Below are 22,737 nucleotides of genomic sequence, written 5' to 3' on the forward strand. Positions count from 1 at the left end.
ACTCAGATAGCAGATTCTATAAATTTTCAAGAGGGAGTTTCAACACATTTATTTTCTTCACAACTTTGATAAGTAGGCAGGGCAGGTATTAGTACTGCTGGCTTACAAATGACAGACTTGTAGCCCAGTGAAGGGACTGGCCCAAGCATAAACATCAAATTATTAGCTGAGCCGCCGGCGCCGCGGCTCACTAGGCTAATCCTCCACCTAGCGGCGCCGGCACACCGGGTTCTAGTCCCGGTCGGGGCACCGGATTCTGTCCCGGTTGCCCCTCTTCCAGGCCAGCCCTCTGCTGTGGCCAGGGAGTGCAGTGGAGGATGGCCCAGGTGCTTGGGCCCTGCACCCCATGGGAGACCAGGAAAAACACCTGGCTCCTGGCTCCTGCCATCGGATCAGCGCGGTGCGCCGGCCACAGCGTGCCGGCCACGGCGGCCATTGGAGGGTGAACCAACGGCAAAAGGAAGACCTTTCTCTCTGTCTCTCTCTCTCACTGTCCACTCTGCCTGTCAAAAAAAAAATTTATTAGCTGAGCCATATAAAAACCTATCTCAGTGCAAAAGCATTGAAAAAATAACTTTCAATTAATAACAGATAACGTTTATCAATTTTACATACACTGTATGAGAGTCATAAACACTTTACCCATATTCAATTAGTTTACGCAACAATGCTATGGGGTAGGTATTATTATGGTAGGTATTGATATGGTTATGTAAATGAGGTTTTGGAAGTTTATTATCTAGCTCAAGGGTTTTTTTTTGTTTTTTGTTTTTTTTTTTTTGTTTTTTTGACAGGCAGAATTAGACAGTGAGAGAGAGAGAGACAGAGAGAAAGGTCTTCCTTCCATTGGTTCACCCGCCAAATGGCCACTACAGCCAGCGTGCTGTGCTGATCCAAAGCCAGGAGCCAGGTGCTTCCTCCTGGTCTCCCATGCAGATGCAGGGCCCAAGCACTTGGGCCATCCTCCACTGCCTTCCCGGGCCACAGCAGAGAGCTGGACTGGAAGAGGGGCAACCGGGACAGAATCTGGCGCCCCAACCGGGACTAGAACCCAGGGTGCCAGCGCCAGAGGCAGAGGATTAGCCTAGTGAGCCACGGTGCCAGCCTAGCTCAAGGTTTTTTAAACAACAATCTAACATCAAAACTCTGCACCTTCATTGCTACAACCCAATCCAAGCTATTATCATTTCTCACCTATACCACACCATACCCACAGCAAAGCTTCCCAAATGTATTTCCTGCTTTCACTGATGCCACCTTTCTCCCCATATAGCAATCAGAGAAATATCTTAAAAATATAAATTAGTTCATGGTATACCCACAATCAAAGTCCTTCTAAGATTTCCTTCCACGGACCTTAGCAGAACATCCAAAAAACCTACAAGTACTCCATGGTTGTTTCCCTGCCTTCTTTTTTTAACTTTTATTTAACAAATATAAATTTCCAAAGTACAACTTTTGGATTATAGCAGCTTTTTCCCCCCATAACTTCCCTCCCACCCACAACCATCCCATCTCCCACTCCCTCTCCCATCCCATTCATATAAAGATTCATTTTCAATTATCTTTGTCTACAAAAGATCAATTTAGTATATACTAAGTAAAGATTTCAACAGTTTACACCCACACAGAAATACAAAGTATAAAGTACTGTTTGAGTACTAGTTATACCATTAATTCACATTGTATAACACATTAAGGAAAGAGATCCTACATGGGGACTAGGTGCACAGTGACTCCTGTTGTTGACTTAACAATTGACACTCTTATTTATGGCATCAGTAATCACCCGAGGCTCTTGTCATGAGCTGCTAAGGCTATGAAAGACTCTTGAGTTCGCCAACTCCGATATTATTTTTTTTTTTTGACAGGTAGAGATATAGACAGTGAGAGAGACAGAGAGAAAGGTCTTCCTTCCACTGGTTTACTCCCCAAATGCCCGCCATGGCCAGCAATGCACGGATCCGAAGCCAGTAGCCAGGTGCCTCCTCCCATTCTCCCATGCAGGTGCAGGGGCCCAAGCAATTGGGCTATCCTCCACTGCCCTCCTGGGCCACAGCAGAGAGCTGGGCTGGAAGAGGAGCAACCGGGACTAGAACCTGGTGCCCATATGGGATGCCGGTGCCGCAGGCGGAGGATTAACCAAGTGAGCCATGGGGTCAGCCCCCGATATTATTTACACAAGGCCATAGTCAAAGTGAAAGTCCTCTCCTTCCTTCAGAGAAAGGTACCTCCTTCCTTGATGGCCCGTTCTTTCCACTGGATCCCAGTCACAGAGATCTTTCATTTAGGTCATTTTTTTTTTTTTTTCCAGAGTGTCTTGGCTTTCCATGCCTGAAATACTCTCATGGGCTTTTAGCCAGATCCACATGTCTTAAGGGCTGATTTTGAGGCCAGAGTGCTGTTTAGGACATCTGCCATTCTATGGTCTTCTGTATATCCCACTTCCCATGTTGGATTGTTCTCGCCTTTTTAATTCTATCAGTTATTATTAGCAGACACTAGTCTTGTTTATGTGATCCCTTTGACACTTAATCCTATCATTATGATCAATTATGAACTGAAACTGATCACTTTGACTAGTGAGATGGCATTGGTACATGCCACCTTGATGGGGATCCCTGCCTTCTAAAAGACACATCTTGCACCACCTTCCTCCTAACTGACCACACTCCAGCCAGGCTAGTGTATCAGCACCTCAAGTGCACTGAATGCTGTCCTGCCTCAGGGCCTTGTCATGTGCTATTCTATCTGCATGGGATTCTCTTTTACTCTCAGGTGCCAGATCAAATGTCACATCAATACACAACTGTTCCTTGACCAAATCTAAATTGAAGTCAAGGGCTCTTGTCAAGGACTCTCATAGCACTCCACAATTTCCTTCTTAAACAGGCCATAGGAATCACACATTAGTATGGTTAGTTGATTAAATTATATCTCTACACTAGACTTTAAGCTCCATGAAAACAAGGATGCTGTACACTTTGCCCATTGCTGTATCCTAGCACTTAGACACTGTTTGTCATACAATAGGAACACAAAATTTATTTAAGGGGCTGGTGTGGCACAGTGAGTTAAGCTGCTGCTTGCAATGCCAGCATCCCATATGAGAGAAATGGTATGAGTTCTAGCTGACCTGCTTCCAGTCCAGCTGCCTGCTAATGTACCTGGGAAAGCAGGAGATGTTGACCTAAGTGCTTGGGCCCTTGCCATCCACATGAGAGATCTGGATGGAGTTCCTTAATCCTGTCTTTGACCTGGCCCAGATCTGGCTATTGTGGCCATTAGGAGGGAACCAGCAGATGAAAGAATCTCTCTCTCTCTCTCTCAATCAATCTCTCTCTCTCTCTCTCTCTCTCTCACACACACACACACACACACACATACTCACTCTTCCAAATCAATACATCTTTTAAAAATAGCACAAATTAAAATGTGTTTAATGAACAAATATATTAATAAGCAAAGAAAATTAAAACCCACATCTCACTCTTGTGCTCCAATGCTTAACCATATTGTCTGGGTATAAAAGGACCCAAAAGCACCATCTTAACCCCACCCATTCCAGCACATCTCCTGCCACTCTGATACTGCTATGGAAGCGTAGTTTACACTTAAATTTGCAAAAATGAACTTTCCAAAATATATGTGTATGTTAATGCCTACATTTGCAAGCCCTTATATTCAAGTAGGATCAAGTGTTGATAATGAATGTTTTCTTTGCTAGCATTTAGATACATGCCATGTAATTGCAAAAATAACTGGTTAGACTGTTGGAAAGCAGTGTACTCCTGAGAGCAGAACAAAATGTTCAAGGGAATTAATCCCAAGATGATAATTAAACCATGGGATCATCAGTTACAGAATGGAGCTGACACCTTGTTGTGATTCTGGAAACTACAAATACCCTCTGTGGTACTAGGACCTAAGAATAAAGGTATCAAGGTGGGCAGTGGCTGATCTATGTGATCCCAGGGAACTATGAGCTGACCTCACTCACTGTACCACATCCATCCTCTAGCTAATCCCCCCTTTTCTACATCCACAGGTTAAACACAAATAGCCGGCTGGCGCCTGCAGCACTGGCACCCCAGGTTCTAGTCCCGGTTGGGGCGCCAGATTCTGTCCCGGTTGCTCCTCTTCCAGTCCAGCTCTCTGCTGTGGCCCGGGAAGGCAGTGGAGGATGGCCCAAGTGCTTGGGCCCTGCATCCACATGGGAGACCAGGAGGAAGCACCTGGCTCCTGGCTTTGGATCAGCACAGCGCTGGCCGTGGCAGCCATTTGGGGGTAAACCAACGGAAGGAAGACCTTTCTTTCTCTCTCTCTCTCTCTCTCTCTCACTGTCTAACTCTGCCTGTCAAACACACACACACACACACACACACACACACACAAATAGCCAATTAAAAGACAGCACCAATAAGGCAGCTGCCTATTTGGTGGACTTTGAAGAGAACAAGATACTCATTCTTCCCAAGTTTCCACCATTAAAACAACACCTTTGGAATCTTCCATATCTGTATGCATTTATCTTGGGCTAAGGCTTTGTTCTCTACAAGGCGAAAGTTATATACTAATCATTTGGTTCTCAGTGTGGGAGTAGGGGTGATGTTGCTCCCCCAGGGGATATTTGGTGAGATTTTTCAGGCATGTTGAATTGTCACAACTGGAGGTGGGGGTAGTGCTCCTGATATGCGGTGAATAGAGAAGTGCTGCTAAACATCCTACAATGCACATGACAGCTCTCACAACAAAGAATTCTCCATCCCACAATGCCAACAGTGCCAAGGTTGAGAAATCCTCAGCTGACTTATTTGCAAAGATTCATCTACCAGGCCATTAACAACTCAAACAGGGCAGGTTCTTGCAGAAATGGGAGTCGTGGTGGGTCAGATGGAACAAAAAGGAGGAAGAGTAACCTGATAGCAGTAACAGGCAGGCTAGGAAAAGACTGGAATCAGGTGATCAATTAAAGAAACTACTCTCACTGTCTAAGAGACGGAAGGTGGACCTGAACTGAAGATGACCACAAGGTGAAACTCCACGTGCCTTAGAGGCATAACTGCTGTAGCATTACAAAGGAACAGTATGGGGTAGTGAGAAGAGAGCAAAAGCAAAGATGACCATTAAGTTTCTTTCTAGTGTGGCTGGAAGAGGAGTGATGCATTAGAAGAAATAAAGACAAGAGGAGCAGACCCGAAGTTGGAGTTTGGGAGTGGAAAAACAAGATGCTTAGGTGCTGTTTTGAGAGCAGTTGGAAAATGAAGCAGCAACAGCTGGGACTGCAAGGTCCTCATCATGCCATCATTAGTGAAGATGCTAAAGGAATATAGTGATGGTTTATGGAGGCAACAGGGATTTATATTTAGGGGGAAACGGGATCTTTTGAAAAGGCAGCAATAGAGAGACTACAGACATAGTGCAATGGCTACTAGCCATTACATATATCCTGAGTATATCAACTAACTTTTTGAACTTCCTGAAAAACTAAGGTGAGGGCATATGAAAATGGAATTACCTGAGTCTGTATATATGAAATTTATATACATTAAATAAAATTTTAAAAATAAAGGATAGAAAATAAAATGATTTTTTAAAAAATGGAATTAGATGTATCATGTGCCATTCAAGAGGCCCAGGGGGTAAAGCTGGCTTCAATTTAAGAAAGAGTTTGCCAGCCATAACAGCTGCCCCACACACAGGAGGTAGTGAGCTTCCTTGTTACTGAGCATATTCAAGAAGAGGCAATATGACCTTATGGGAGGCAGTTCCTGTGTTTAGTGGGAGGTTGGACTAGATCATTAGTTTCCAAACTCCTAAATGTCTTAAGGAAGTAATATTTTAAGGGGCAAAATGGTGGGAAGAGTATAGATTGATCCAGGGACTTACAACCTTTTTTTTTTTTTTTTTTGCTATGCCAAGTACATTAGTTCTCTGTTTACTGTTATAACAGATCACAAAATTATCAGCTGCAAATGACACAAATTTATCATCCTCCAGGTCTGTAGGTCAGCCATCTGGCATGAGTCTCACCAGGCTAAAACAAAGGTATCAGCAGGGCTTCCCTCCTGCCTGGAGTCTCTAAGGCATAACCTGTTTTCTTGCTATTTCCTTTAAAGACCACCCACATTCCTTGGCTTGTGGCCCCCTTTCACTATCAAAGTTAGCAATAGGGCTAACAAGGGCTTCCCATATCATATAACGCTGATATCTTTTATTTTTATTGCCTCTGTCTTCAACATTTAGGGAGTCTTGTGATTGCATTGTGCCACCCAGATAATCCAGCATAATCTTGTTCTTTTAGGGTTAGCTGATTGGCAAACTTAATTCCATCTGAAACCTTAATTACTCTATACTGTGTAAGCTGATTCACAGATGTGGGGGGATTAGGATATCGACATTATAAGGGAGGGCTTTATTTTGTCTACCACATAGGAGATGATACGGATATAGATATGAGAGTGCCTCAAGAAATTTGTGCCTTGTGGCACAGCAGGTAAATTGATGCTTGGGACTCCTGCATCCTATATCAGAGTACCATCCAATTCAACTTCCTGCTAATGCATCAAACAGGAAGCAGATAATGGCTCAAGTTGGGACCCTGCCACCCATGAGGGAGACATGGATTGAATTCCAGACTCCTTGTTTCAACCTTGCCCAGTTCCAGCTTCTTTAGGAAGTGAATCACTGGATGGATGCTCTCTGTCTCTGTTTTTATCACTCTGTCTTCTAAATAAACGAAATTTAATAAACATTTTAAAAGTTCATGCAAATTGAATTAAAATATAAATCTATTCCGGTGTAAATATTTAAAAAAAAAGAACAAAGTATATTAAAATGTTGCTTGAAATTGAGATATCAAATGTTTTATTTCATATTGCATTCATCTTTCTAAAAAAATTTCCACATACACGGTTATTTATAAAAGTTGATATAAGTATTAAACTTTTAAAGCTTTAATACTTTGAAAGGAATCCAATGAAATAAAGTCTAAGGTGAGGAAAGATCCCACTTAAAGATACTACTTTACAATCATCCCACATTAATAGTCTGTTTGAAAGTTTTATTGAAAGATATAGTGTTTTAAACAATGATTTTGGTTTACTGGTTCTTTTTTTTTTAACTTTTATTTAATGAATATAAATTTCCAAAGTACGACCCGTGGATTACAATGGCTTCCCCCCCATATCCGGTGTAAATATTTTTAATGTGAGGGAATGTCAAGAAGTTCATGGAAAATACGCATTGTGAGAAACTGCATGGATTTCACATTTTTTGCACTAAAATAAACTTATTTTTAAATTCTGTTTTACCATGAACTTTTTGAAATGTTCTACTACATCTGTAGATACACATGTACACGTATGTCCTAGGTAGTAAGCATCTCACCACTTATTATAAACATCACCACCATTTTAGAAGAGAAATTATTCTATTTACAGTACTAAACACTAGGAATGATACAAAGAAAAAGACCATCCTTCCTAAAAAGTAGCTATTGATTTTATCTCAATACACTCACACACACACACACACACACACACACACACTTATGTCAGCAGACTGCAAACTTCACCATGGACCAATGCCACAGCTTCAGAAAGCACCAGACTATATGATCTCTTAAGATCCTTCCCCCTCTAAGCTTCTTCAGTCTACTGGAATTCACTGTACTATGGTATTACTTAAAGAACCTTCTTGTGATATATCTATCAGTTCCTTCATAGCTATATTTTTCTGCTTCCTGCTTGCTTCAAATGTGATCATTAAGTCAGCAAGAGACTTTCCTTTCCTTTTTCCCCTTGTTTCAAAAGAGTATGAAAAGTGCTCTGTAAATGATATGCAATATTGTTACTCTGATCTTCGGGACAATCAAGTTGTTTGACATTTTGGTAATGATGCCTTTTGGAATGTGGGTGGTGTAATTAGCTGCCACACTGTACATGAACAATACCTGTCCCGACCCTACAGACTTGGGGCCTATAAATAAAAGCATGACAGCTGGCTCAAGCCTTGCTTGTCACTCACCATTGAAGGGAATGCAGCTGGGGAGCTACACTAGAGCCCCCAGGAATCCAGGATGAGGTCAGAAATGACATCTTCAGTGAGAAGAAATTGGTATTTTGCTTGTGGGAAGAGATGGAGACAGGTACTTTTAGGAAGCAGACAGCCAAGCTATTTCCTACTGAGAAGGCACAGAGGCCCCAGGGAGAGGAGAGCATTTTACCAGTACAAGGGCATTACCCAGGAATGGGAAGAGACAGAGGACAGCAGCTTGTTCTTCAACCAAAGTAGCAGGGATTCGTTCTTAACCCATTATGATCCAGACATGAGAAGAGAAGGAAAAAAAGGCACTGAAGAAATGATACAGTGGAAGAGAAGCAAAAGTGTGCATGTCTGGGGACTCAGTGTGAGACTGAGGGCAATAATTACTGTGGGAAGGATAATGTACCGAAGCTAATAGAGGGCAAATATGTTAACAAAGAGATCAGGCCATGTGAAGCTGATGTACTTTAAAGCTTACTTATTTTCTTCATTTCTTATATTCTGTATATATGTTCTAACAGGAACTTTTTCTCACTCCTATGTCTCCTATTAGCCATAGTAGATGCTCAATAAAAATGCATTAAATGGTTGAATTAATACATAGCTAGTATTCATTTAGTATCTCTATTATATATGTCAGGCAGTTTTAGGTGCTTCCAATCAATGAATTAATTTTAACTTTCACAGCAATGTTGAGAGACACTATCATCCTCCTCCCAATTTTTCAGTTGAAGAAACTGAGTCAGAGGTACAAAGATACTAAGTAGCTGGCCAAATAAAATGATGGATGTAGGATTTCAACCTTTATGGTCCAACTTCAGATCCTGCTTGCATAAAAATGATCATATAGTGCAGCTCAGAGAAGTTAAGTAACTTGCACAAGGTCATGCAACATGTGATGGGTAGAACCATGACTGGGACCAAGGTCTACCAATCACAGAAGCTGCTGCACATCAGAAGCCTTCTTTACTTCCTGATGTCCTAAGATTGCCAAGACAAATATTTCTTCTATCACCATTTTACCAAGGATGGTCTTCTCAGATACAGAAATGGGCTCAACCAAAGGAAAGAGATATTCCCTTAAAAGAATCAGGAGTACCAAAAGATCACCTATCAGCCACAAGCTCTCACTGTTGAGATTTGGAGCTGCACAGAGCATGGGAAGCAGCTGGCAGATGAGTCATGGGAAACCCCTGGTGGATCCATCTATCCTACCTTGGCTGAGAGCTAGAGCTAGATTTGGAGGGTAAGTCGCTTTCATGCCAGGCAAATCCTGACCCTTGCTGCCTTAGATATCTCTGGAGTATCAATGGAAAGGAGATGCTGATAAAGCATTTCTAAGACTCTGGTTCATAGTTAATTGTGTGACCTTGTATAAGACACTTCATTTTTGTGTCACAATTTCTTTAAGACAGGGAGGCATCAGACCAGTGGGACTCTGTTCAATCAGAAGAGAGCCACTTCATATTATTTATATAGTGGACTTTTCCACATAAGATTTTATTTGCATAAAAAGGATCCCACAACTAAGAAGCATGCCTGAACTGCCACCTCATAAAAACTCTAGATGTTCCATCTAGCTCAAAAATTTTAAACATTTGAAAACATAGACACTGCCCTATGGCTCAGTTCAGTGTATCATTCAACTCTACTTTCTGCAGCCAAAATTGGGCAAGGATCCTCTTGAGAGCACATGCATGGATCCCTTACTCCCCAGTTTCTTTCAGATGCTATCAACCCCATCCTCATATGACAGTTGTCTTCCCCATTGGTCTACTGCTCTCCAGGCCTTTGATTTATGTTACCTGTACATGCATATGTTGGAGTGTATGGAGTAAAATCAGTATTTGCAGGACAGCCATACCTCTGTTTTATATGCTTACATACTGTTTTATCTGCTTATTTAGTCTCTCCAAAGACTTCCTTTCCATGTCCACCACCACGTGTCTACCTTTGGGGCAAAGGTAGCATTTTATTCCCTGAGGATTGTAACTAATCTTTAATGCTCCTGAATTCCTTGCCTGGACCACAACCAAAACTGCATGCTTAGCTTGGATTTTTTTCTTTTTTTTATTTAGTAAATATAAATTTCCAAAGTACAGTTAATGGATTACAATGGCTTCCCCCCCCCCCATAATTTCCCTCCCACTCGCACCCCTCCCATCTCCTGCTCCCTCTCCCATTCCATTCACATCAAGATTCATTTTCAATTATCTTTATATACAGAAAATCGATTTAGTATATATTAAGTAAAGATTTCATCAGTTTGCACCCACATAGAAACACAAAGTGTAAAATACTGTTTCAGTACTAGTTATAGCATTACTTCACATTGGACAACACATTAAGGACAGATCCCACATGAGAAGTAAGTACACAGTGACTCCTGTTGTTGACTTAACAATTTGACACTCTTGTTTATGGCATCAGTAATCTCCCTAGGCTCTAGTCATGAGTTGCCAAGGCTATGGAAGCCTTTTGAGTTCGCTGACTTTGATCTTATTCCGACAGGGTCATAGTCAAAGTGGAAGTTCTCTCCTCCCTTCAGAGAAAGGTACCTCCTTCTTTGATGGCCCCGTTCTTTCCACTGGGATCTCACTCACAGAGATCTTTCATTTAGGTCTTCTTTTGTTTTTTTTTTTTTTTTTTCCAGAGTGTCTTGGCTTTCCATGCCTAAAATACTCTCATGGGCTCTTCAGCCATATCCAAATGCCTTAAGGGCTGATTCTGAGGCCAGAGTGCTATTTGGGATATCTGCCATTCCATGACTCTGCTGTGTATCCCGCTTCCCATGATGGATAGTTCTCTCCATTTTTGATTCTATCAGCTAGTATTAGCAGACACTAGTCTTGTTTGTGTGATCCCTTTGACTCTTAGACCTATCAGTGTGATCAATTGTGAACTGAAATTGATCACTTGGACTAGTGAGATGGCATTGGTACATGCCACCTTGATGGGATTGAATTGGAATCCCCTGTCACGTTTCTAACTTCACCATTTGGGGCAAGTCCGATTGAGCATGTACCAAGCTGTACATCTCCTCCCTCTCTTATTCCCACTCTTATATTTAACAGGGATCACTTTTCAGTTAAAATTTAAACACCTAAGAATAATTGTGTGTTAATTACAGAGTTCAACCAATAGTACTAGAACAAGAAAAAAAACTAAAATGGATAAAGTATTACATTGTACATGAACAGTCAGGACAAGAGCTGATCAAGTCACTGTTTCTCATAGTGTCCATTTCACTTCAACAGGTTTTTTTTTTTAATTTTCAGTGGGTTCTCTCACATTTCCTCCCCACAATTCTTATAAGGTCTTCTTTTGTCTCATTCTGCTTATCATATACACACACTTAAAGATCTCACTAGACAAATGTTCCTGGAAACTATTCATAAAATTTTGCCCAAGTCTGGATTCCACAATACAATGTGATTCCCTTGTTATAAAACTTTAAAAAAATCAAAAGCTACTATTGGTGGGAATGTAAACTGTTACAGCAATTGTGGAAGACAGTATGGAGATTTCTCAGATATCTGAAAATAGATCTAACATACGACCCAGCCATTCCTCTCCTGTGAATTTACAAAGAGTACTTAAAAGGAAACCTGTAGAAGTGAAATGGACACTATGAGAAACAATGACCTGATCAGCCCTTGTCCTGACTGTTGAGGAACAACTTACTATTTTATTCCTTTTAGTATTATTTTGTTCTACTTAATATCATTGGTTGAACTCCTTAATTAACACACAATTACTCTTAGGTGTTTAAATTTAACTGAAAATTGATGCCTGTTAAATATAAGAGTGGGAATAAGAGAGGGAAGAGATGTACAGTTCGGCACATGCTCACTCGGATGTACCCTTAATGGTAGAGCTAGAAACGTGCCAGGGGATTCCCATTCAATCCCATCAAAGTGGCATGTACCAATGCCATCTTACTAGTCCAAGTGATCAGTTTCAGTTCATAATTGATCATAATGATAGGATTAAGTGTCAAAGGGATCACATAAATAAGACTAGTGTCTGCTAATAATAACTGATAAAATTATCCAACATGGGAAGCGGGATACACTGCAGACTCATAGAATGGCAGATGTCTTAAACAGCACTCTGGCCTCAGAATCAGCCCTTAAGGCATTCGGATCTGGCTACAAAGCCCATGAGAATTTCGCAGGCATGGAAAACCAAGACACTGTGGCAAGAAAAATGACCTAAATGAAAGATCTCTGTGAGTGAGATCCCAGCAGAAAGAACGGGCCATCAAGGAAGGATGTACCTTTCTCTGAAAGGAGGAGAGAACTTCCACTTTGACTATGGCCTTGTCTAAATAAGATCAGAGTTGGTGAACTCAGGAGGCTTCCATAGACTTGGCAGCTCATGACAAGAGACTCGGGTGATTACTGATGTCAAAAATAAGAGTGTCAATTGTTAAATCAACAATGGGAGTCACTGTGCACCTAGTCCCCATGTAGGATCTCTTTCTTTAATGTGTTGTACTATGTGAATTAATGGTAAAACTACTACTCAAACAGTACTCTATACTTTGTGTGTCGGTGTGGGTGTAGTCTGTTGAAATCTTTACTTAGTATATACTAAATTGATCTTCTATATATAAAGATAATTGAAAATGAATCTTGATGAAGAATGGGATGGGAGAGGGAGTGGGAGATGATATGGTTGCGGGTGGGAGGGAGGTTGTGGGGGGAAAAGCCTCTATAATCCAAAAGTTGTACTTTGGAAATTTATATTTATTAAATAAAAGTTGAAAGAAAAGGAAATGAAATCAGAATACAAAAAGAGCTATCTGTACCCCCATGTTTAGAGCAACTCAATTCATAATAGCTAAAATATGGAATCAACCCAGATGTCCATAAACTGATGACTGGATAAAGAAAATGTGGTGTATGTATACTATGGAATACTACTCAGCTATAAAAAGTATAAAATCTTTTCTTTCTCAGCAAAATGGATTCAATTAAAGGCCATTATTAGTGAAATATGCCAGTACGTAAAAGATACATATCATGTTTCCCTGATCTGTGATAACTAATATACAGAGTACATAAAAATATATAGGAGCACATTGACATTTTGAGATTTGGTTATTGTTTATAGCCTTTGTCTATACTCTTGAAGAGCATTGGTTTTTCTACTTACTACTGGCTGAATTCTTTATTTAGTGGAGGGTTATACTCATAATTATAAAAGTAAATTGAAAATATGTCATGGTAAAAATTAAAAGAAAAATAAGAAAGCAAGGAGGAAGGAAGGTGGGAGTGTGAGCGAAGAGGGTAGAGTAGGAAGTATCACTGTGCCCTTAAAACTGTATACATGAAATACATGAAACTTGTTCACCTTATATAAATAAAGGAATAAAAAAACCCATAATGTATTATTTGTGCACATGTTTGTGTATTTTTAAAAGACCAAGGCAATAGGGGCCGGCACCATGGCTCACTTGGTTAATCCTCCGCCTGCGGCACTGGCATCCCATATGGGTGCCGGGTTCTAGTCCCGGTTGCTCCTCTTCCAGTCCAGCTCTCTGCTGTGACCCGGGAAGGCAGTGGAGGATGGCCCAAATGCTTGGGCCCCTGCACCCGCATGGGAGATCAGGAAGAAGCACCTGCCTCCTGGCTTCAGATCGGCGCAGTGCCGGCCGTGGTCGCCGTTTGGGGAGTGAACCAGCGGAAGGAAGACCTTTCTCTCTGTCTCTCTCTCTCACTGTCTATAACTCTACCTGTCAAATAAATTTTAAAAATTGTTTAATAAAAAAATACCAAGGCAATAATAAATATAAAAGATAGCAGTTACCTGACAAAGAGATAGAAAAACAAGTTATAAGCAATGTTTTTTGGTTAGGTATAGGTTCGTGGGTGTTCCCTATAGCCTAAATTAATAGATAAATGAATGCAATAAATATTAAAATTCTATGTATTAACTAGTAAGGATTTATTAATTCTATACACTGGAAGTTCAAAAACAATGATTAGAAGACCAATAGAAGACTTTTTTATTAACAGAATCTCACAACTATTAACATTCTTATTTATTTCTTAAAATATTTTTAAAATTTTTAATTAATGTGCAATATTTGTACATTTTTATGGGATACAGTGCAGTATCTCGACACATAAACCAATCTAAGTAATTAGCTTTTCCATTTCCTTATCTTTTCTTTTTCTTTGGTACCTACGAATTCCTACTTTCCAGTTCTTTGGACAATATACAATACACTATTGTAAACTATAGTCACCGCACTATGCAACGGCGCCACAGAACTAGTTACTTTTATATGATTGTGTTTTGGTACCTGTTGTCCAACTTCCCTCTAATCTCCCTCCTCCCATCCTACTTATCCTCTAATAATCACTGTAAGTTCATATTCTAAGTCCTAGTCTCTAGTAACCATTCTAATTTCAGATTGTCTATTTCTGTTAATTTCCACATATGAGAGAGAACATACAGTATCTTTGTTTCTGTGCCAGGCTGATTTCACTTAACATAATGATCTCAAGTTCCATCCATGTTGCTGAAAATGTCAACATTGGGTTATATTCCATTGTGTATATATACCAAATTGTCTTTATCTATTCATCCTTCAGTGGACACCTATGTTATTTCAACTTTAGGCTATTGTGAATGATGCCATAATGAACACGGGAGTACAGGTATCTCTTGCATGATGATTTCATTTCCCTCAGATATATATCCAGAAGTGGCATAGCTGGGCTATACGGTAGGTCTATTTTTAGTTTTTGTGGAATCTACATACTGTTCACTGTAACAGCTGTACTACTTTACAATCCCACCAACAGCATGTGAAGGTTCCCTTTTCTCCCCATCCTCACCAGAATTTTTTATTTTTTTGTATATTTGAAAATAGCCATTCTAAGTGAAGTAAGATGACACCTCATCTTGCTTTTGATTTGCATTTCCCTGATGGCTAGTGTTATTAAGCATTTCTTTTGTGTATTTGTATTTAAGATAGTTGGTTTCATGGCCACTTGTACTTCTTCTGAGAAGTCTATTCAAATACTTCGCCCATTTCTTAACTGGATTTTTTAAATTATTGAGTGTTTTAAATTTCTTATATATGCTAGATAAAAATTATGTTACATGTATAGTTTCCAAATATTTTCTCCCATTTTGTCAGTTGTCTCTCCACTCTGCTCATTGTTTCCAGGCTGTGGAGATGCTTCTTAGTTCGATATAATCCATTTTATCTATTTTTGGTTTTGTTGCTTTTGCCCTATGCTTTCTTCTTGTAGTTTTGAAATTTCAGGACTTTCACTGGGATCTTTCTTCCATTTTGAATTGATTTTTGTATAGCGTGAGAGGTGGGGGCGTCAAAGTTCAATCTTCTGCATATGAATATCCAGTTTTCCTAGCACCATTTATTGAAGAGATTGTCTTTTTTCTGGCATATGTTTCTGGAAACTTTAACAAAGATCAGTTGGCTGTAGATGTGTGGATTAATTTCTGGGGTCTCTGTTTTGTTCCATCACGTTTTCTGTTTTTATGCCAGTACCATTCGGTTTGGTAACAATAATTTTAGTATGTCACAATCTGGTCTTGTGATGCCTTTTTAGCTTTGTTCTTTTTGTTCAAGATTGCTTTGGCTGTTTAGATACTATTGTACTTCCATATGAATTTTAGGATTGTTTTTTCTAGTTCTGTGAATAATATCATTGCTATTTTGCTGTGTTGAATCTGTAAAATGATTTGGTTAATATGGATATTTTAATAATATTAATTATTTTAATTTGAGAGCATGAGAAGTCTTTCCATCTTTGTGTCTTCTTCAATTTTACCCATCAGTGTATCATAATTTTCATTGTAGAGGTCTTTGATTTTGGTTAAGTTTCTTCCAAGGTATTTTTCCTATAGCTATTGTGAATGGTACTGCTCTTGCAATTACTTTCTCAGTGAGTTCATTATTGATGCACAAAAATGCTACTGACTTTGTGTTGATTTTGTATACTGTAACCTTACTAAATTTGTTTACCAATTCTAATAGTCTCTTGGTGTAGTCTTTAGGTTTCTCTCTATAGAATCATGTCTCATCTGGAAACAGGGAAAATATGGCTTCCTCCTTTCCTATTGTGTGCCCTTTATTTCTTTCTTAATGGCTCTGGTTAAAACTTTTAGTACTATATTGTATTGAACGAGTGGAAAGAGTGTACATTTTTCTTTGGTTCCAGAACTAAGTTTTCTGCTTTGCCCCATTCAATATGGTGTTGACTATGGGTTTGTGATATATAGCCTTTATTGTGTGGAAGTATGTTCCTTCTATAAACTATGCTGTTTTAGATATTCATCATAAATTGATGTTAAATTTTTTGCTGAGATGATCATGATTTTCATACTGCATTATGTTGATGTGATGATTTATGTTGCTGATTTGCATATATTTAACCATTCTTGCATCCCTGAAATAAATCCCACATAATCATAGTGGATTTTTTGAGGAGTTGTTGGATTTGATCTGCTAGTGTTTTATTGAGAATGCATCTATGTTCATGAGGGAAATCAGTCCACAGTTTTCTTTTTTGTGTGTCCTTCTCTAGTTTTAGAACCAAAATAATTCTAGCCTTGTAGAATGATTTTCAATAGGTTCTTTCCTTCTGCATTTTATAAAAGTTTGAGAAGGATTGGTGTCATATCTTCCTTAAAAATTTGGGATAATTCAGCAATAAAACCACCTAGTCTTGGGCTTTTCTTTTGGAGAGACTTTTGATAAGTGATTCAACCTCATTATTCATTCAACTTTTCTATGACTTCATGGTTCAATTTGGGTAACTTATATGTATCTACAATGTATTTATTTCTTTTCAATTTTCCAATTTTTTGGCATACATTTGTTCATAATCAGAGATTATTCTTTATATTTCTTTGTTATCCACTGTAATACCTCATTTTTCATTCCTTGATTTATCAAATTGACTCTTCACTCTTAGTCCAGCTGAAAAAATCAACATTTCACAAATCTTTTGTATTTTTTAGATTCTATTCATTTCTTCTCTGATCTTTGTTATTTCTTTCCTTCCACTAACTTTAGGTTTGCTTTGTTCTTGTTTATGTAGATCCTTGGTATGCATTGTCACATTGTTTATTTAATATGTTTCTATATTTTTTATGTAGGCACCTATTGCAATAAATTTTCCTCTTAGTACTGATTTGCTGTATCCCATAGGTTTTGTTGAGTGTCCATTTTTGTTAGTTTCAAGGAATTTTTTCTGATTTTAGGAGCACATGTGTGTGTATACTTGCCATAAGTTCTCTTACTGTTGATTTCTAGGTTTTTTTTTTTTCCGTTGTGGTCTGAAAAGGCACATGATATGATTTTAATTTGTTCAAATTTGTGGAGATTTGTATTCTGGCCTGATACATAGTCTATTATAGAAAATATTTATCTGCTGATAAAAAGAATGTGTATGCTGCAGCTCTTAGATGGAATATTCTCTAAATGTCTTTTAGGTCCATTTGGTCAATAGTACTTTGGTATAGCTTAACTCTCAAGTTTCTATGTTGATTTTTTGTCTTGGAGTTTATCTCTCATTTCATAACTAATAATGTTTGTCTTATAAAACCAGTGTACCAGCTTTAGATGCATATACATGTACATTCTTCATATCTTCTTGTTGAATTGATTCCTTGATCATTATATAATGACCTTTTTTGTCTTTTTTTTTTTACAGTTTTTGTTTTAAAGTCCATTTTGTTTGATATAAGTATAGATATGCCTGCTCGTTGTTTCCATTTGTATGGAATATCTTTTACATATTTTCAATTTCATTCTCTGTGTATATCTTTAATGATGAAACTATTTTCTTGTAGGCAGTATTTCATTAGGTATTGTTTTTAATCCATTCACTCAGTCTATATCTTTTTTTTTACTTTTTTTTTAACTTTTATTTAATGAATATAAATTTCCTCAGTCTATATCTTTTGATTGTGAGATTCAGTCCACTTGCATTCAATGTTATTATTAATAAGTTAACTTAGTCATGTCATATTTATTTTTTTAAGGGAAAGAGTTTATTGGACAAAATCCAGCAGACCGGAGGGAAGGGGCAAAGAAGGAAAAGAGGGAGGAGAATGTAAGACAGATCAAGAGAGATAGACAGAGGTATCAGGAGATGGAGAGAAGGAGAGAAAGAGAGCAGAGGAAAGACGAGGAAAGCAGAGAGAAGAGAGAAGAGAGAGAGCCACGTGTTAAAACCCAGCAGGACAGAGGGAAGGGGCGAGGAAGGAAAAAGGGAGAAGGAGAGTGTAACAGAGAGGAGGGAGAGAGAGAGATCAGGAGATGGAGAGGAGAGAGAGCAAGAGAGCGAGGAGACCAGAGAGAGAGTGGAGGAGCAGAGAGCACAGAGAAGCCATGTCATATTTCAAAATTTATTCTGTCTATTTTCAATACCCTTGGTTCTTTTTCTAGTGGGCTTTATGATGTCATGTTTTCATGATAGTTGTTATCTTTCTTTTGCTACTGTATACAGGACTCCCATAAGCATCTTTTGTGAGGCTGATGAATTCCCTCAGCTCTTGCTTATCTTTGGGAAAGATTTTACTTCACCCTCATTTATTAAAGATAACATTGCGAGGCTGGTATTGTGGCATAGCAAGTGAAGCTTCCACCTGGGATGCCAGCATCCCATATGGGCACCAATTCTTGTCCTGGCTGCTCCACTTCTGATCCAGCTCCTTGTTGATGGCCTGGGAAAAGCAGTGGAAGATGGTCCAAGTGTTTGGGCCCCAGACACCCCCATTGGAGACCTAGATGAGGGTCCTGGCTCCTGGATTTGGCCTGGCCCAGCACTGGCTGTTGTGGCCATCTGGGGAGCGAACCAGCAGATGGAAGACTTTTCTCTCTCTCTCTCTCTCTCTCTCTCTCTCTCTCTTGCTCTCACTCTAATTCTGCCTTTCAAAATTAATAAATAGATCTTTTTTTAAAGAAAGAAAGATGGGGCCAGTGCTGTGACATAGTGGGTAAAGCCACCACCTTCAGTGCCAGCATCCTATATGGGTTCCAGTTTGAGATCTGGCTGCTCCACTTCTGATCCAGCTCTCTGCTAAGGCCTGGGAAAGCAGTAGAAGATAGCCCAAGTTTTGGGGCCCCTGCACCCGTGTGGGAGACCTGGAAGAAGCTCTTGGCTCCTGGTTTCTGATTGGCACAGCTCCAGTCATTGTGGCCAATTGGGGAGTGAACCAGCAGATGGAAGATCTCTCTCTCTCTCTCTCTCTCTCTCTCTCTGCCTCTCTTTCTCTCTGTGTATAACTCTGACTTTCAAATAAATAAATAAATAGTTGAAAAAATATAACATTAGTAAGGTATTCTTGGTTGACAGCCATACTTTGGAATATATTATTCTATTCACTCATGGCCTGTAAGATTTCTGTTCATAAATCTACTGTAAATCTAATGGGAATTCCCTTAAAAGTAACTTGGCACTTTTCTCTTGAAAAATTTGGAATTTTCTCTGTGTTGCACTTTTGAAAGTTTGACTATAATGTGTCACAAAGATCTTTTCTGGTCATGATACTGGGAGTTCTATGGGCCTTTTATACTTGGATGTCCACATCTTTCTCCAGATTGGAAAGTTTTCAGCTATTATGTCATTGAATTTATTTTATAATATTCCACTCCTCACCCTCAGGAATTTCTCCAATTTGAATATTTGCTCATTTAATGGTGTCCCAAAGGCACAGGAGGCTGTTTTCTTTCTTTTTAAATCTTTTTTCTTAATCTGACTGGAATATTTAAAAAACTTCATTCCCAAGTTCAGGTATTCTTCCTTCTGTTTTATCTAGCCTGTTATTGAGAACTTCGACTGTATTTTTATTTGTCTTATTTATTCCTTCATTTCTAAGATTTCTACTTGGATCTTTTGCAAAATCTGAGTGAATTTCTCATACATGTAATGTATTGTTTCTCTGATTTAAGTTGTATTTTTTTATATACAAACATTGAATACTTCAGGAGGCATCTTGTCCATCTTATCCTCTTTTAAGTCTGTTACCATAGCATTGTGCTTCTTTGGAGGTGTAATACTGACTTGCTTTTCATATTTCCTGTGTCTCATATTGATCTTTGTGTTTCTGGTAGATGAGTTATTTATATCACTTTTGATAAGTGGCTTTTTCCTGAAGATCTATCATCAAGTATCCATTTGGTAGCTGATTTTGGTTATATTTCCAGTTGGACACTGTAGTATAGTCTTCCCTATATTTTCCTCTACAATAATTGGTGGCAGCAGCATTATATGGTGTGTTCTTCTTGGTCCCAGAAGCAGTATATGGGCCATGGCGACAAACCATAGGGCAGGATCTGGAGTTGTGGGAACACCATCCCTCAGTCTACTATGGCTGGGGTTGTGAGAGTACAGGCCTGGAGATCAAGTATACATGTTAGCAGCAGAAAATATTTACTTTTACTTTCTGTTTCCTTCCAAGATGTGAATGGCTTTTGGAAACTCACCATGGATCACAGCTATAGGTTTTTCTCTTTTTCATTGGGATTCTCATTATTGAAAATTTGCTGCATTTCCCCAAAAGGCTCTTTCTTCCATAGAGTTCATAGATCCTCATTTTTCTCTTGTAAGTTGATAAGGGTCTGAGAGTTATTGGCTACCTTCTGAATCATTTCAGTTGAAAGTCCATGAGTGCTTGTTCCAGCTTTCCAGCCTCATGATCATTATTAAGGACAGCTTCTTTCTAGGGTTGCAAGATAAGCTACAGGATGCTCAGTTAAATCTAAATTTCAGATAAATAATAAATAATTTTAATATATATTATTTGGAGCATAATTATACTAAAGATAAAAAATAATTTGTTATTTATCTGAAATTGAAATTTAATTAGACAGCCTATATTTTTATTTGTTAAATTTGGAACCTCTATCTTATACGGAATAAATTACTCTTTGATGACACTGTTTGAAGTGTGAGTTTTGAGATTAGATTCAAATTCAAATTCTGGCTCCTCGACTGACTAGCTAGAAAATTTTTTTGTCTCAGAATTCTTACCTATTAAACAAGATAATTTAAATACCTCATAAGGTTGATAGAAATATTGAATCAGATAATTCTTGTACAGTATTTAGCATAATCCTGGCTATTATTATTACTGGCTGTTACAATTACTACTGATATTTTAATAGAAAATTATGTGTACTGGTCAAAATTTATCCTGGTACTATAAAACTCTCCTTTTAGAAGATGAATTTGAAAATGAGACTTTCTTTAGTATCTCCAAGACATCCTTTTTCTTTCTGAGTACTCCATTTGGCCTTCTGTAATAAAGTACCCTAAATTCATTCTCTAGTTGGCTTTTTCCTTTTAATATAAAGACCTTTTCTGTGCATGCTTGTGTAGGCCACTCAGAATTCCTTTTGGAGATGGCCAACTGAGTAATAATCACCTTTGAAATGCTACCCTCAAGCCAATAATTTGAGTGTGACTGATAGAGAACAGGCCTGATCTACTTAGATTTAAACAGGATGCAAAAAAAGCAAGATGACACGGACACTGAGAACTCTATTTCTCAGAACAAGGTCAACAAATGAATGATATCGGTTATTACTTGTCTCCATCCTACTTTCATTGACACCCTTCTTTTAGGTGTGCCAATGCTTTCATTTTGTCTCCTCTCAGGAAGAGCTTCATACCCTCTCTTCAGACACATTCTGTTTTTTGATTCACCCATCCCTATCAAAACTTACAACCGTGGCTTTCCCTACTTGTCTTGATATCTAAATAGGTCATATTAATATATCTTGACATAATAACAGCTTTAAAATATTCTATTTAATCCCTCCCCAAAGTCACAAACTGTTTTCAACACCATGAACTTGAAGAAGTGAGCTTACCACTGGTATTTAGGGTTTCCTGGAGATCATGCAGGACCCCTTAAATCATACCATATTATGCCTGTTATGTTTCCTTCGCATGAATGGAATGGAGCAATGGTGCAGATAATCTGAAGATCATTTCCACTTGGCTTGGGAATGCACCACACGGTGTTGTTGTAGCTGATTTGTTTTGCTAATTACATTCTACTGAAGCTAATATTGAAATTGGTTCATATTTTTAAACTCATCTGGGCAAAAGAGGGATGAGGCAGTGGTATAGCCCACTTTGGAAAGAAGGAAAGCTGACAACAACCATGAGGGAGACATGAGCGTTCTGTAGGTGGGCTAATAGAGTAACACAAAAGGATCAAGCTAGAACTTGGCTGATTATATACATGGGCAGAATAGGCAGCCACCTACCCTCTGTGACTCCACAGGCACTGAAAAGCTAGTCTCTCCCATTACCTGCCCAAAATCTTAATTTTTTTAAATTAGTAGCATATATTAATGGTCTTAATCATAATGTGACCATGGTTAAAGCATAGTGCCTAGAACAAGTAACATATTTCCTTGCATACATGTGATTAGTTAGTCCAAATCTGCAGTCATTATCATCCCCTAGGGGAAAAATCACTGAAGGAGTAGGACACGAGCCAGTTACACCTTGATGGGGGCTTAGTTACACTAATAAACCCCTGGGTAGCTATGGTGGTAGTACGAATGCAGCAACTGCCACAGAGGTGAGTGAGGAAGGGCACAGAAAGAGGGTAATACAACTTTCACCTCTTCCCACAATCTCTTAGCTTGCTGCTCATGGTAAACATAGTAACATGTAACTGTGT

The 22,737-nt window shown here is 38.8% G+C and overlaps 1 protein-coding gene across 4 annotated transcripts in view; it reads left to right on the forward strand.

The window, feature by feature from the left end:
* Positions 1 to 22,737, forward strand: part of GRIA3 (glutamate ionotropic receptor AMPA type subunit 3) — a 318,320-nt gene that overhangs the window by 62,761 nt on the left and 232,822 nt on the right. The gene's annotated exons all lie outside the window — the stretch shown is intronic.

This window comes from Oryctolagus cuniculus, chromosome X (assembly GCF_051225735.1).
Source record: "Oryctolagus cuniculus isolate XC-2025 breed Fujian yellow rabbit chromosome X, ASM5122573v1, whole genome shotgun sequence".
Lineage (NCBI taxonomy): Eukaryota > Metazoa > Chordata > Mammalia > Lagomorpha > Leporidae > Oryctolagus > Oryctolagus cuniculus.